This window comes from Pleurodeles waltl, chromosome 10 (genome assembly GCF_031143425.1).
Source record: "Pleurodeles waltl isolate 20211129_DDA chromosome 10, aPleWal1.hap1.20221129, whole genome shotgun sequence".
Classification (NCBI taxonomy): domain Eukaryota; kingdom Metazoa; phylum Chordata; class Amphibia; order Caudata; family Salamandridae; genus Pleurodeles; species Pleurodeles waltl.
Window position 1 is genome coordinate 639,492,976 of NC_090449.1, and position 13,397 is coordinate 639,506,372.

Consider the following 13,397-nt stretch of genomic DNA (forward strand, 5'->3'; position numbering starts at 1 on the left):
AGTGCAGCAAAGTACAGGAAGGCCAATTGATTAAAATATGTGCATCATTTTAACACCTGCTCTGAGCAGGCGTTAAAATGACTGAAAAAATGGCACTGGAAATGTTGTAAATTTCACTGCACCATTTCGGGCTTCCCTGCAGGGGAAATGCCCCCTTGCATACGTTATGCCTGGGGCAGGCATAATGTGGCGCTAGTGTTTCCAAAGTGGAGCAATGCAAAGATTGCTCCACTTTATAAATATGGCATGGGAGGAAGGCCTCCTTAACGCCGCCTTAGCGTAAAAAAAATGACAATAGGGCAGAGCAAGGTGGCACTAGGGGCATGTCAATGTGCCCCAGAGTGCACTAAGGTGCAGAAGATAGCACACAATCACTCTATCATCACTCAGGCAGATTTAAGAAAAGTAATGCTGCACCTAGTGCAGCGTCACTTTCCTTGAGCCCCTTAGCATTCCCCTACTTCCATTATGTGTGTGCTATATTTAAAATTCGGCGCACCATGGCGCAGGGAAGGGTGCAATAGCATACTTTTTATGCTATCGATGTACTCTACAGGACTAGTGCCAACATTTTGACGCTAATTGGGCAGAGTGCATAGAGGCCCATTATAAATATTGGTAGCCCCCTTTTAACGCCTGCTTTGAGCAGGGGTTAAAAATGCCAAAAAAAAGGTGCAAGGAAATGTCTTAGATTTCCTTGTGCCATTTTTCGGTCCCCCTAATGGGGGAACGCCCCCTTGCATACATTATGCCAGGCGCAGGCATGAAGTGGTGCAAGGGTTTACACTTTGTTAATATGGCGCAGGGAAAATGCCATTTTTGCGCTGCCTTAGCCTAAAAAAATGATGCTATGGCAGCGCTAAGTTGGCACTAGGGGCTCTTAAATCTGCCCCAAAGTTCCCAAGTCCCTAAGTCTCCAAGTCCCCAAAGCCCTTCAAGGACTACATAAAAGGGAGAGTGTCCGTGTCCCGCCTTGGCCTTCTGTCCTCTTGGCCATAGGACAGTGAAAGGGTTGAGGCGGCATTCACTGGGCTTATATTGGGGGCATTCTAAACAACCTGGAATGAGGCAATTATCTCTCTGCAGTTACAAACACCTGCAATATATATCCCTGAAGACGGGAGGGCAAACAGAGTGCACTTAAGTGCCGAAGAAAGCACAGCCTCTAAACCACTTAATCAATTTTGTTATTAATCTGAGGGCAATTGCTCATCACAGGAAATGAGATCCGGAAGGACAAGGTAACAGCCCACCGCCATGCAAAGCTACTCAACAAGGAGTTCCCAAGGGCCTGGATTTTACCACTCACCCAAAGTTGCCCAGGGATGGACCAAGAGCCCCATCAGTCGAAATGGCAAGATAAACCAGGCCAAGTGATAATAAAAGGTCACTTTTATTAGAACATGTATGAAGTTCTGAAACTCATCAAACATTTTACAATTTAGAATTCATTGCCTCAGTAACATAATTAACAACTCCTAACACCCCACTGTTAAATCTCCTCCACCACAATAAAATACTCAAATCATTCTTACAAGCTTCAATCTTCACCATCCCCTTTCTTTCATCCACTGACCTTCCCATGTGACTCAACCATCACTCTCTGATGTTCCCTCTGCCAAAGCCTAGTCTGCAATGCCCCCAACCCTTCTGGTCTGCTGCACCACCAAGAAAAACCCTGCAAAGGTGTTATTTCCTGACCCCCTCGCCCCCCCCCCCTATTATATAGAGGAAAGGATTGTCCTTCACTTCTTGAAAGGAAAGTATTTTGTCCCCAAAACAGCTAGCACCACCAAATGCATTTGGAGCTTGAAAAAAACTGTCTGTCGTCCTACCAGCCCAGTAGGTATTAGCACCACCTTTGAATGGCTAAAACCAATGCAAACGTTTCTCTTATTTCAGGTTATAATTCATTGCCCACAAATGAGAGATGAACACTGTCCTGTCTAAAAAACGGAATGTCTCTAAAAAACGTTTTTTTTAATGTCATGATGTTACAACCAACCTACACCCCTACTTAAAAAATGTAACATTTTCTGGTTAACTTTGTGTCTCTCTCTTTCAACTGTAGTAAATGTAGCAGCACCTCTCCAAACTCTTCTGGGCACCTAAGCTGTTATCACAATTTTTGCCCAGATCAAGACCAACCAACGAGATCATGATCTTTCTTCATTTCTTTTAATTTCACTAAATGTAAAAGTAACACCTCAGGGCATACTCTGAATGACACCAGATTAGATAAACAAGGTAAAAGCTGACCCCATTTTATGCCTCCTGTCCCCAACCAATCAATCTTTGTTTCGTCACTGTGAAAATCCAAATTCCTTCAGAACGTCCGGTTCTCGGCTTGCTTTGCAGCCCACTTAATGAAAGAGTGTCCAACTATCCAAATGGAAAGGAAAGCCACCGCCAGTCCAGCCTCATAACCTGAAATGAGAAAAAAGAGTTAACAACCACTTACAAACTGAGCACCATAATATAGCAAAGACAACAATCAGATGATCAACGTCCTAATCTTTTCACCTCATTGAGAGAAAACCCCAAGCTGGCTGCTCCAGAAGCCACACCAATTCAAAAGAATGAGTGCCAAAACGGAAAGGATATACTCCAATATGACATAAAGGGGTAGATTTGAGAGCCCCTGGCACCACCGGAGCATCAATTTTTATGACGCTCCAGTGGCACTAATCACTGGTCCATATTTACAAGAAGGAGTAATGCCTCTTTTTGTGGCACCACGCCTCCTTGTAAATATGGGCTCCTCTGATGCCATTTATGCTTCAGAGGGGTGTGCAATGGGTGCTGCAGTGGGCGTTCCACCGCAGCACCAATTGCTTTTGACGCTGCCCCAGGTTTACGAGTAATTGTAAACCTGTGGCAGTGCCAAAAACTAATGCCACCCCAGTGGTGGCATTAGCATGGCAATACCAGGAGGAATGTTTTTATTCTTCCTCGTTTTTTGCTTTTTCCATGTGTGCTGCATTCCCCAGCACAGATAGAAAGAGCAAAATGCCAAGAGTGAATGTTTATGTGCAGGAAGGTGCCGCTTCCTGCACATAAACAATCATTTCAAATGACGCTTTGGTACACAGCACACATAGAAGTGCAAACTCGCCATTATAGATTGTTTATGTGCAGGAAGGGACACCTTCCTGCACATAAATAATCTATCTCCTCAACACAGACACCCTTCCACTATGGTGCAAAGATGCCTGCCTTGGTGCAGGCAGCTTAATTCAGCACTGGAGCAGGGTCAAACGCAGAGGTGCGCCTTTTCCCTCTAAATAAGGTGCATCCCTGCATTTCAAGAGTGGCGCAGCGCGGCACTGCTATTTTTGGAGCAGCACCGCACTGCCCCACTTTTGAATATATCTAGGCCAAAGTCTTTCTCATTACACCCCAAACCAGTGATGCAATCAGCCTTGAGCCATCTTGGTGAGCAAAGACCAGACCTGATTCGCCCCTGCTTCTTTAAATTCCTGCCAAGTAACCACTGGACACATCAGCCCACTTATTTTATTTAGCAATACATTAGCCCCCTTACCTCTTTGGTCCGTTGTAGAATGCCCCAGGAAAATCTGCATGGTTTTACCAGCCAGATACCCTAAATTCATCACAATAACCACTAGGACATGCATAACTTGAATAACGACTGTTCAAAAGAAGAAAAACCCATGCAAGCAAGGCCTTTATCAAACGCACCAACAATTTCATGGAGATAGGATCCCTGATAAGACAACCTCTCTGATTTTTTTTAGCCCAATCTTGCGACATTCTCCTACCCATCTAAGGGCCCAGCTGAGGGCTCATAGCCCCAGGAAAGTTGCCATAAAAACTCAAACCAGCTAACTTACCAGCAGTTAGTGAACTGAAATCTTCTTGTCAACATTACACATAATAAAACACAGGCCCGTATTTATACTTTTTGACGCTAAACTGCGCTAACGCAGTTTAGCGTCAAAAAGTTTAGCGCCGGCTAACGCCATTCTGAAGCGCCATGCGGGCGCCGTATTTATTGAATGGCGTTAGCCGGCGCTAGCAGACCGGCGCTGCCTGGTGTGCGTGGAAAAAAACCACGTACACCAGGCTTCGCCGGCGTTAAGGAAAATGACGTTAGGGCGTCTTAAAATGGTGTAAGTCAGGTTGACGCAAAAAAATCGCCTCCACCCGATTTGCGCCATTTTTAACGACGCCAAGACGCCAGTTACATGACTCCTGTCTTAGTAAAGACAGGAGTCATGCCCCCTTGCCCAATGGCCATGCCCAGGGGACTTATGTCCCCTGGGCATGGTCATTGGGCATTGAGGCATGTAGGGGGGCACAAATCAGGCCCCCCTATGCCAAAAAAAAAAAAAAAAAAAAAAAAAAATTATACTTACCTGAATGTCCCTGGGATGGGTCCCTCCATCCTTGGGTGTCCTCCTGGGGTGGGGAAGGGTGGCAGGGGGGGTCCCTGGGGGCATGGGAGGGCAGCTGTGGGCTCATTTTGAGCCCACAGGTCCCTTAACGCCTGCCCTGACCCAGGCGTTAAAAAGAGGCGCAAATGCGGGGTTTTTTGCCCCGCCCACTCCCGGGCGTGATTTTTGCCCGGGAGTATAAATACGACACATTTGTGTCGCAGTCATTTTTTTGGACGGGAACGCCTACCTTGCATCTCATTAACGCAAGGAAGGCGTTCACGCAAAAAAATGACGCTCTTTCCTCATACTTTGGCGCTAGACGCGTCTAACGCCAAAGTATAAATATGGCGTTAGTTTTGCGCCGAATTTGTGTCGAAAAAAACGACGCAAATTTGGCGCAAACGGAGTATAAATATGCCCCACAGTACTTCACCTCTCTTTAATAAGCAACCTGGCTCGTCTTGACTCCCACGGAACACTCTCATCCTCAAAAATACTTCTCAGGCTCTTCTGTAAGAGGTTCTAGGACTCACTGCCAGAGATTTCTCAACCAGTTCAAGCATTCTCAATCCGCTACCTCCCACACCTCCTGCGTCACCGGTGTTTTCTGCAAATCTGCTTGAGGCGCCAAACCACAGAATCTCTGCTACTGTGAATGAGACAATGTGTCTGCGATATTATTGTCCACATTTGGCACATGCTTGGCTCTAAAGACAATATGAAACATCACAACCTTGCATAAATCTTTGCAGTAGCCTGAAGAGATGCTTGTCCTTAACTTTCTGACCATTGACCAAATCTACGACTGTTTTGTTATCTACATTGAAAATGACCATCTTGTACTCCAATAAGGAAAAGAATTTAAAAAGGCAGTGCTCATTTTCTTTTCCACTCACTTCCCTACCCATTTCTCTGCACACCATCTGCCTTCTCAGAACAAACCAAAACCGATGGAGCCAGCCGCATCTAAGAATATCTAAACCATCCAAAAAAAATCCAAACCCAGAGACCACAGGGTGATGCCAATAAAACCTTTCAAAAACATTAATCAAACTTCAAAGTCCATCCTCATAGCTACAGTAATCCTGAATCTGTGCTGTGGTAGACTTACTCCTGACATAGAAAAATCTGACACCTACAAAACTTTCCACCTGTTCTTACAACTGGCATGCCAAACTGAGATGACCTAACAGCTGTTGAACTTGGTTCAATTACAGCTTAGGTGCTTGTATTGCTTCTTCGAGTAGCTCAATGATTTATTTAACTTCCATTTGAGGTAACTTTGCCTCCATTTTAACTTTGTCCAATTCAATTCCAAGAAAAACTAGCCATGTACTAGGACCCTCTGTTTTTTCAGGAGCCAAAGGTACCCCCAACTCATTTGCCATATCCTGAAAATGTGTCAGAGCTACCTTACAATCCTGTGTGCCTCCTGCACCTAAAAACAAAATATCATCCAAGTAATTGCAAAAAGGTACTAAACTACTCAAACAAACTTCAAGAAATGGCAAATCCCATTGTTAAAAAATTCATCAGCATCCAACTGATTATCAAATTGAATACCTAAAAAGGAAAAATCCAAGGGATGAACTGGGAGCAGACGAAAAGCTGACTTGATATTGAGGCCCATATTTATACTTTTTGACGCAAAACTGCGCCAACGCAGTTTTGCGTCAAAAAAATTAGCGCCGGCTAACGCCATTCTGAAACGCCATGCGGGCGCCGTATTTATTGAATGACGTTAGCCGACGTTAGCCGCCGACGCTGTCTGGTGTGCGTTAAAAAAAAACACGTACACCAGGCAGCGCCGGCGTAGGGGGAAAATGGCGTATGGGCGTCCACAAATGGTGCAAGTCAGGCTGAGGCAAAAAAATCGCCTCAACCCGATTTGCACCATTTTTTTTTCACTCCCAACCCCCATTGAAATGACTCCTGTCTTAGCAAAGACAGGAGTCATGCCCCCTTGCCCAATGGCCATGCCCAGGGGACTTCTGTCCCCTGGGCATGGTTATTGGGCATAGTGGCATGTAGGGGGGCACAAATCAGGCCCCCCTATGCCACAAAAAAAATAAAAAAAAAATACTTACCTGAACTTACCTTAATGTCCCTGGGATGGGTCCCTCCTGCCTTGGGTGTCCTCCTGGGGTGGGCATGGGTGACAGGGGGTGTCCCTGGGGGCATGGGGTGGCACCTCTGGGCTCATTCTGAGCCCACAGGTCCCTTAACGCCTGCCCTGACCCAGGCGTTAAAATCCGGCGCTAATGCGGGTTTTTTAGACCCGCCCACTCCCGGGCGTGATTTTTGCCCGGGAGTATAAATCCCACGCATATGCATCGGAGTCATTTTTTAAGACGGGAACGCCTACCTTGCATATCATTAACGCAAGGAAGGTGTTCACGCCAAAAAATGACGCTAACTCCATGAACTTTGGCGCTAGACGCGTCTAACGCCAAAGTATAAATATGGAGTTAGTTTTGCGTCGAATTTGCGTCGAAAAAAACGACGCAAATTCGGCGCAAACGGAGTATAAATATGCCCCTGAATTTTGCTAAATCTGCTCCTGGGACTACTGTTCTGACTAGAGCTGTAGCTACATTCACTAAAGCAAACTGCACTGCAGCATCCTCCTTTGCTGTATAATTGGTGACTGACAAATCCTGGAGCCATAAAAGCCGATGAATCATGTGAATTTCACCCATAGCCAGTGGGTAAAAAGACCTGCATCCTTCCTTCTCTTACTTCTTTGTTCACTTTTTGTCAGATTATATGCTGATGTTCTTTTGCTGACTTTAAATTCTCTGTAAACCTGTATGCCCTAGACCAGGGTTCTGCAAAATCTGTCCTGGAGAGCCAGGTTCATGCCAGGTTTTTAGCATATGCACATTTAGAAAAAAGATGTTGCAGAAATCTAGATTTTTCTAAATGTGGATATGCTAAAAATCAGGCATGGAACTGGCTCTCCAGGACCGACTTTGCAGAACCCTGCCCTAGACCCTGATAACCAAATTCCATTGTATTTTGTAAATTTACGTTGCTTTAGTGTAAAAAAATGACACAAATGAGGCGCTATAAAAGTATAAATATGGGCCAAGTGGGAAACCTTCTCTGAAACCCCATTCCCATCTTGAAGCCTCATCTCTGTTGGGGTAAAATTTTAACCAATAGCTCAAACGCCCTAACTTAATTAGAGGGGGAAGGATCCCCCCCGTCCCTGCCTTGTCCACTGCCTCCAAAACCTGCCTGTTCCCTGTAACACTGGAATAATGCGTGCTTACGCCTGTATTTAGGGCACTCATGTTTATACTTACAGGGATTTCATGGGCAAACCCCTGTTAAAACTCAAGCAGGCACTTTTATTGAGACCTTGACCTCTTCCCCATATTTCCACCCCACCCCATTGTAGGAGGAGGTCTCCGTGGGTACATCCATTTAACCCAGAGCGCATTGTCTACTCCCCCCATAGCTTTTCAGGTATAAGCACCATATGGACCCTAAGCTCCTCGCCATAGTGCAACCATGCAAAGCCCCCAAACTCCATATGGGACTTAAGGATTGTGTCTATATATTTAAATATAGACACTGCTCTCTCTGGAAATTTTTCACAGTATACGCGGCCAAATATTAAAAATGCAAACTTCCATGTGTCTACTGTGGTGGGCACTCTATGGCCCGTATTCAAAAGAAAAATGACGGAGTATGATGCTGTGCCAAAATTGGCAACGCCACACTCTGTCATTTTCACAACGCTGGGATGTGCAGTATTTAATTGAATATGGTGCACCCCTGTGTTGTCTCCTGCGCTGGTGCTAAATTGATCTGCCTAGTGCCAATGCAGATATCCTTGCACCATTGTGAAAGGATGTCTTCATTGAGGAGTTTGACTGTTTATGTGTGGGAAGGGAAACAAATACTAATGGTGATTTGGCACTTCTGTGTATGCTGCAGAATGCAGCACACACAGAAGTGCCAAAGCGTCATTTTGAAACGATTGTTTATGTGCAGGAAGGTACTCCTTCCCACACATAAAACAATTGAGTCTGGCATTTTGCTTTTTCTATGCATGCTGCAGAATGCAGCACACATAGATAAAAGCAAAAAACGAGGAGGAATAAAAGCATTCCTACTCATTGTGTCTTGCTAAAGCCACCCCTGGGGTGGCGTTAGATTTTGGCACTGAATCTCGTAAATCTGAGGCAGCGTCAAAATGCAATGGATGTTGCTGTGGCACGCTCTCAGCAACACCCATTGCACGCCCCTTCAACGCAAAGGGCTGCTTGTGAAGGGGCCTTATTTACAAGATGGCGTTCAGCCACAAAAAGTGGCTTAACTCCACCTTGTAAATATGTCACAGGGCATAGCGCCACCGGAGCGCCACTAAAAGTGCCGCTCCGGTGGCGCTAGGGGCTCTTAAATATGCCCCTTGGTCTTTTGGCCAGCTCTAAAGCCTCCTCTCTAGAACCTTCTTTAGATTATAGCTCTCATGTAATATATTGAAAACGTTCACAAACTCACCCCTTCAAATCATTGCTTAAATGCACCCCCAAAGGCATAAATAACCCCATGTAAGGCAGTCTTTTCAAACCTTGTGTTTTACTCTTTACCCTGTCCTTTTTCGGGTTCTCTTCTTTATCTATAATCAACTTAGATGTGTTTGCACTGTTACCTTTAACTGTGGTTTCTTCCGCTGTACCAGTTCCCGCATCTTTCCTCTTTAGTCTTAGAATCTGTACCCAAACCTTTATCCACTGCCATCGTACTCGTTCCCTTGTGTACCTTTTTGAGCTGCTTTTGTGTATTTCTCCTCCTCCAGCTACACCACCATTCTTAATCTGTTAGTTGATTCTGGTGGTGCCCTCTTTTATCCGTCTCTTTCTTGTGGCCTCTTAACACCCCATCTTCTATCCACTGATTCCATCTTTTACATCACTTGCCTGTAAGATATGACTTTTTTGGAAACATTTTTAGCATCCACCTTTTTTGTCTCCTCCACTTTTTAGCTCTCTTTATGCTCTTGTCAATATGGTACTTCCCCATCTTCCAATTCATCATCATCCTCATCATAGTTCAACTCACACTCCATACTTCACTTCGCATTTGCAGAACTTACACCAGGGCATTCACCATCACCCACACCCCCATCAAAATGTTTTCTGTCCATTTTTTTGGCACCAGGAAGTGATGCAGATGAAGTATTTTCCCACATTGTTGGGATGGTTGCACCAAACCTCTCCCTCTCTTTGGGCAATGTGTTCCAGGTCTCTGCAAACCCAGTCAGCTGGACATCACTGTATCTGTTGGAATCATGCAGTATTCTCCCTGCGCTACCCTGCAAGCTGCCAAAACCTGTAGGGACTGTGGTCTTATAACCAACCTGACCTGTACTTTCATGGGTTAAATCAGCCTCCCCAGGGACCCAAACCCACTTACCCACACATTTGAAACCCCTTGGGGACTGCTATGACTTTCAAAAATATTGCTGCTTGCTCTTTCTCACCTGTGCAACAGTAGCAATTTGGGCCCATATTTATACTTTTTGACGCTAAACTGCGCTAACGCAGTTTAGCGTCAAAAAATTTAGCGCCGTCTAACGCCATTCTGAAGCGCCATGCGGGCGCCGTATTTATGGAATGGCGTTAGCCGGCGCAAGCAGACCGGCGCTGCCTGGTGTGCGTGGAAAAAAACCACGTAGACCAGGCAGCGCCGGCGTTGGGAAAAAATGACGTTAGGGCGTCTTAAAATGGGGCAAGTCAGGTTGAGGAAAAAAAATCGCCTCAACCCGATTTGCGCCATTTTTTTACGACGCCATTTCATGACTCCTGTCTTAGTAAAGACAGGAGTCATGCCCCCTTGCCCAATGGCCATGCCCAGGGGACTTGTGTCCCCTGGGCATGGTCATTGGGCATAGTGGCATGTAGGGGGGCACAAATAAGGCCCCCCTATGCCACAAAAAAAAATAAAAAATATAAAAAATTATACTTACCTGAACTTACCTGAATGTCCCTGGGGTGGGTCCCTCCATCCTTGGGTGTCCTCCTGGGGTGGGCAGGGGTGGCAGGGGGGGTCCCTGGGGGCAGGGGAGGGCACCTGTGGGCTCATTTTGAGCCCACAGGCCCCTTAACGCCTACCCTGACCCAGGCGTTAAATTGTGGCGCAAATGCAGGGTTTTTTGACCCGCCACCTCCCGGGGCGTGATTTTTGCCCGGGAGTATAAATACGACGCATTTGCGTCGCCGTCATTTTTTTAGAAGGGAACGCCTTCCTTGCATCTCATTAACGCAAGGAAGGCGTTCACGCAAAAAAATGACGCTATTTGGCCATACTTTGGCGCTAGACGCGTCTAACGCCAAAGTATAAATATGGCGTTAGTTTTGCGCCGAATTTGCGTCGAAAAAAACGACGCTAATTCGGCGCAAACGGAGTATAAATACGGGCCTTGATTGCTAATAAGATTTGGCTTCTGATTGCCCACGCCCTCCCCACCACTGGTCAACATGTGCTCACTTGTCAATCTATATACCTGTGGTGCAGTCAGAACAACTTCCCCCATAAAAAGGCATTTTACTGGTTGAAGCGCATGTTCAAAATTAGGGGCAGCCTCTACTTCAATATTACAGTGCTGTAACAAATGCTTAAATATAAACACATTTTTATTATGAGCCTGACTACTTGCGCTAAACAACATGCATGAGCACTCTGCTGCTCCCTGCTGGACTGCCTCTATCACTGCGTGGCTCATGGGTTCAGCAGACACTGCGTGCTGCACACTGTGAACATTCAGCTCTAAGCCTTCCCCCATATCCCAGCCTTTCACTCATCGGGCTCTTACCTGCTGACGTGGTTGTATGTGCACAGCCGTTGCCTCCTCTCCCCGCATCAGAGATTGCTCCTCATGAGGTAAGCTGTGTAATGCTCGAGCCTCAGCAGCATCAACTGCCATCTGCAGGGTTTCCTCCCCTTGAAAATGAGCACCTTGAGCTTTCATTTTTTTTTGTGGCGACGAGCACGCTAATATCTCCACTACAACACCAGTGGCCACAGCACATTTAGGCCCCTCCATACCTTCCCATTCCTGTGAAAGAACACCTGTCCGAATTAGATCTTACTCGCCTGCCTCATATATACCCCTAAGCTCCTCTCTTACTGTCTGTGCTTTCTCCACCATTATAGATCACTTCACTGTAAGCCCAACCAACTAGAGAACCAGAAATAAAATTCAACCCTAATCTGTAGGACCACAGCATAGGAATGATGCAGTAAACCCCAAAGTGGACCCAATAGCTAAAATAACCCTGCCGGAGTGCAAAACTGCCCACTAATGAGTCCACAAGGGCCTGAATTTCACCACTCACCTTTAGTTGCCCGGGGTGGACATCCTAAGGATGCCCCCACAAGAGCCCCCATTGTGCGTTCTCTTTTTCCAAGGTAAGCAATGCGTGTATCAGTTTCGGAGCTCTGGGCAGCCACTGTAGGGAGAAGTTGTTTAATTCTTCCCATCCCTCTACCATGCCTAGTGTCAAACATTATGAGGTGTAGAAGGCCTCAGATGTCAGTCCATGTTTGTGGTGGGCGGAGTCAGGGCCTTCAGACTTTGCAGGCTCGCCACGAGTCACACAAGCATTCTTGTTCAGACCAGGGATGCCCTGGCACCATCAACTGGGCCAGCGGTGCCCCTGGCTATCCAGCAGGCCTCCACTGCGTCATGGCACAGGAGTAGACCTCATACAGTGGAGGAGAACTTCATGGCTGAAGCATGTGTGCCTCCCATCTCAAGCAACCGCACATGCTCTGACTCCTTGTTGCAGAGGCCAACCCCTTAAGCACCTCAGGAGTTTACAAAAGGGTTGTGACTCAGTGTGAAGGCCACCAAGTGCCAGTGGGAGGCTCAGAAGCCATGGAGGATTCTGTGTGGTGGGGCTGATCCCCTGCTGCCATTTTGGCCTTCCTGACACACCTCAAGATGTGCAGCCCCCTCCATCAAACTGTATCAGTTATCTCTCCATATGCATAACAGTTAATCACTACACTGTTGCTTTTGATGCTCATTTCTTGGATATCTTCCTGTATTTCATGTTAAGACTGCTGTTTTAAGATGATGTTTACTTGTGTGCCAATTATATGATGTAATATGCAACTGTTGTCATACTATACAGTGCTTTAATGCTCGGTGAAAAAGCACTACAGAAAGAATAGACAACATGCATCTTAAAGCTCATCCTGTGATTTCCTTGGAGAACTTGCTGAAATCCACTAGGACTGAAGGAAACAACTGTGTGTCAGACTTGAATGCCTGAAAGGCAATCCTTTGTGCCTTGTGTACAAAACACGTGACAGGTATTCCCTAAAGGCAAAACAGTCTGGCAGAAACTAGTGAAGACAGCCTGCAGATCGGGTTTTTAATTTGACATAAAATTACCATAAAGCCATCAAAGGCATGCCTGCAATCTAACTGCAGTTGCTCAGCCTGTCATACTGTAGATCGTCTATGGTACAACTAAATGAACGGTTTAGGCAGCATTATGATTTATGGCCATATACCACCTAGACTGTTCTTTTAGCTCCAGTGTTCTTTTTCTAGGCAACAAACATCTTGAAGTTCACTCTGACTCTTGTCTTGTGGTGGGTACTTCCAGAATCTCAGAATTTTCCAAATGCTCAGATTAAGCTTCCCAGTATTCCTCCAATGCATTAATCCATGAAGCTATGGGATATTACGTCAGACGGAAAAAATAGCACAAGGAAATCTCATAGATTTCCTTGTGTAGGAAAGTACCATCTTTCTTGGCATGTTAGCCCCAATTTATGCCTGCTTGTCAGTGTGTTTTCCCTGTCTCACTGGGTATCCTGCTAGCCAGGACCCCAGTGCTCATAGTTTGTGGCCTGTATGTGTTGTCAGTATGCTTGACTGTGTCACTGAAGTTCTGCTAACCAGAACTCCACTGCTTATGCTCTCTCTACTTACCAAATTTGTCACTATAGTTTAGTGACTCCAGATTCCAA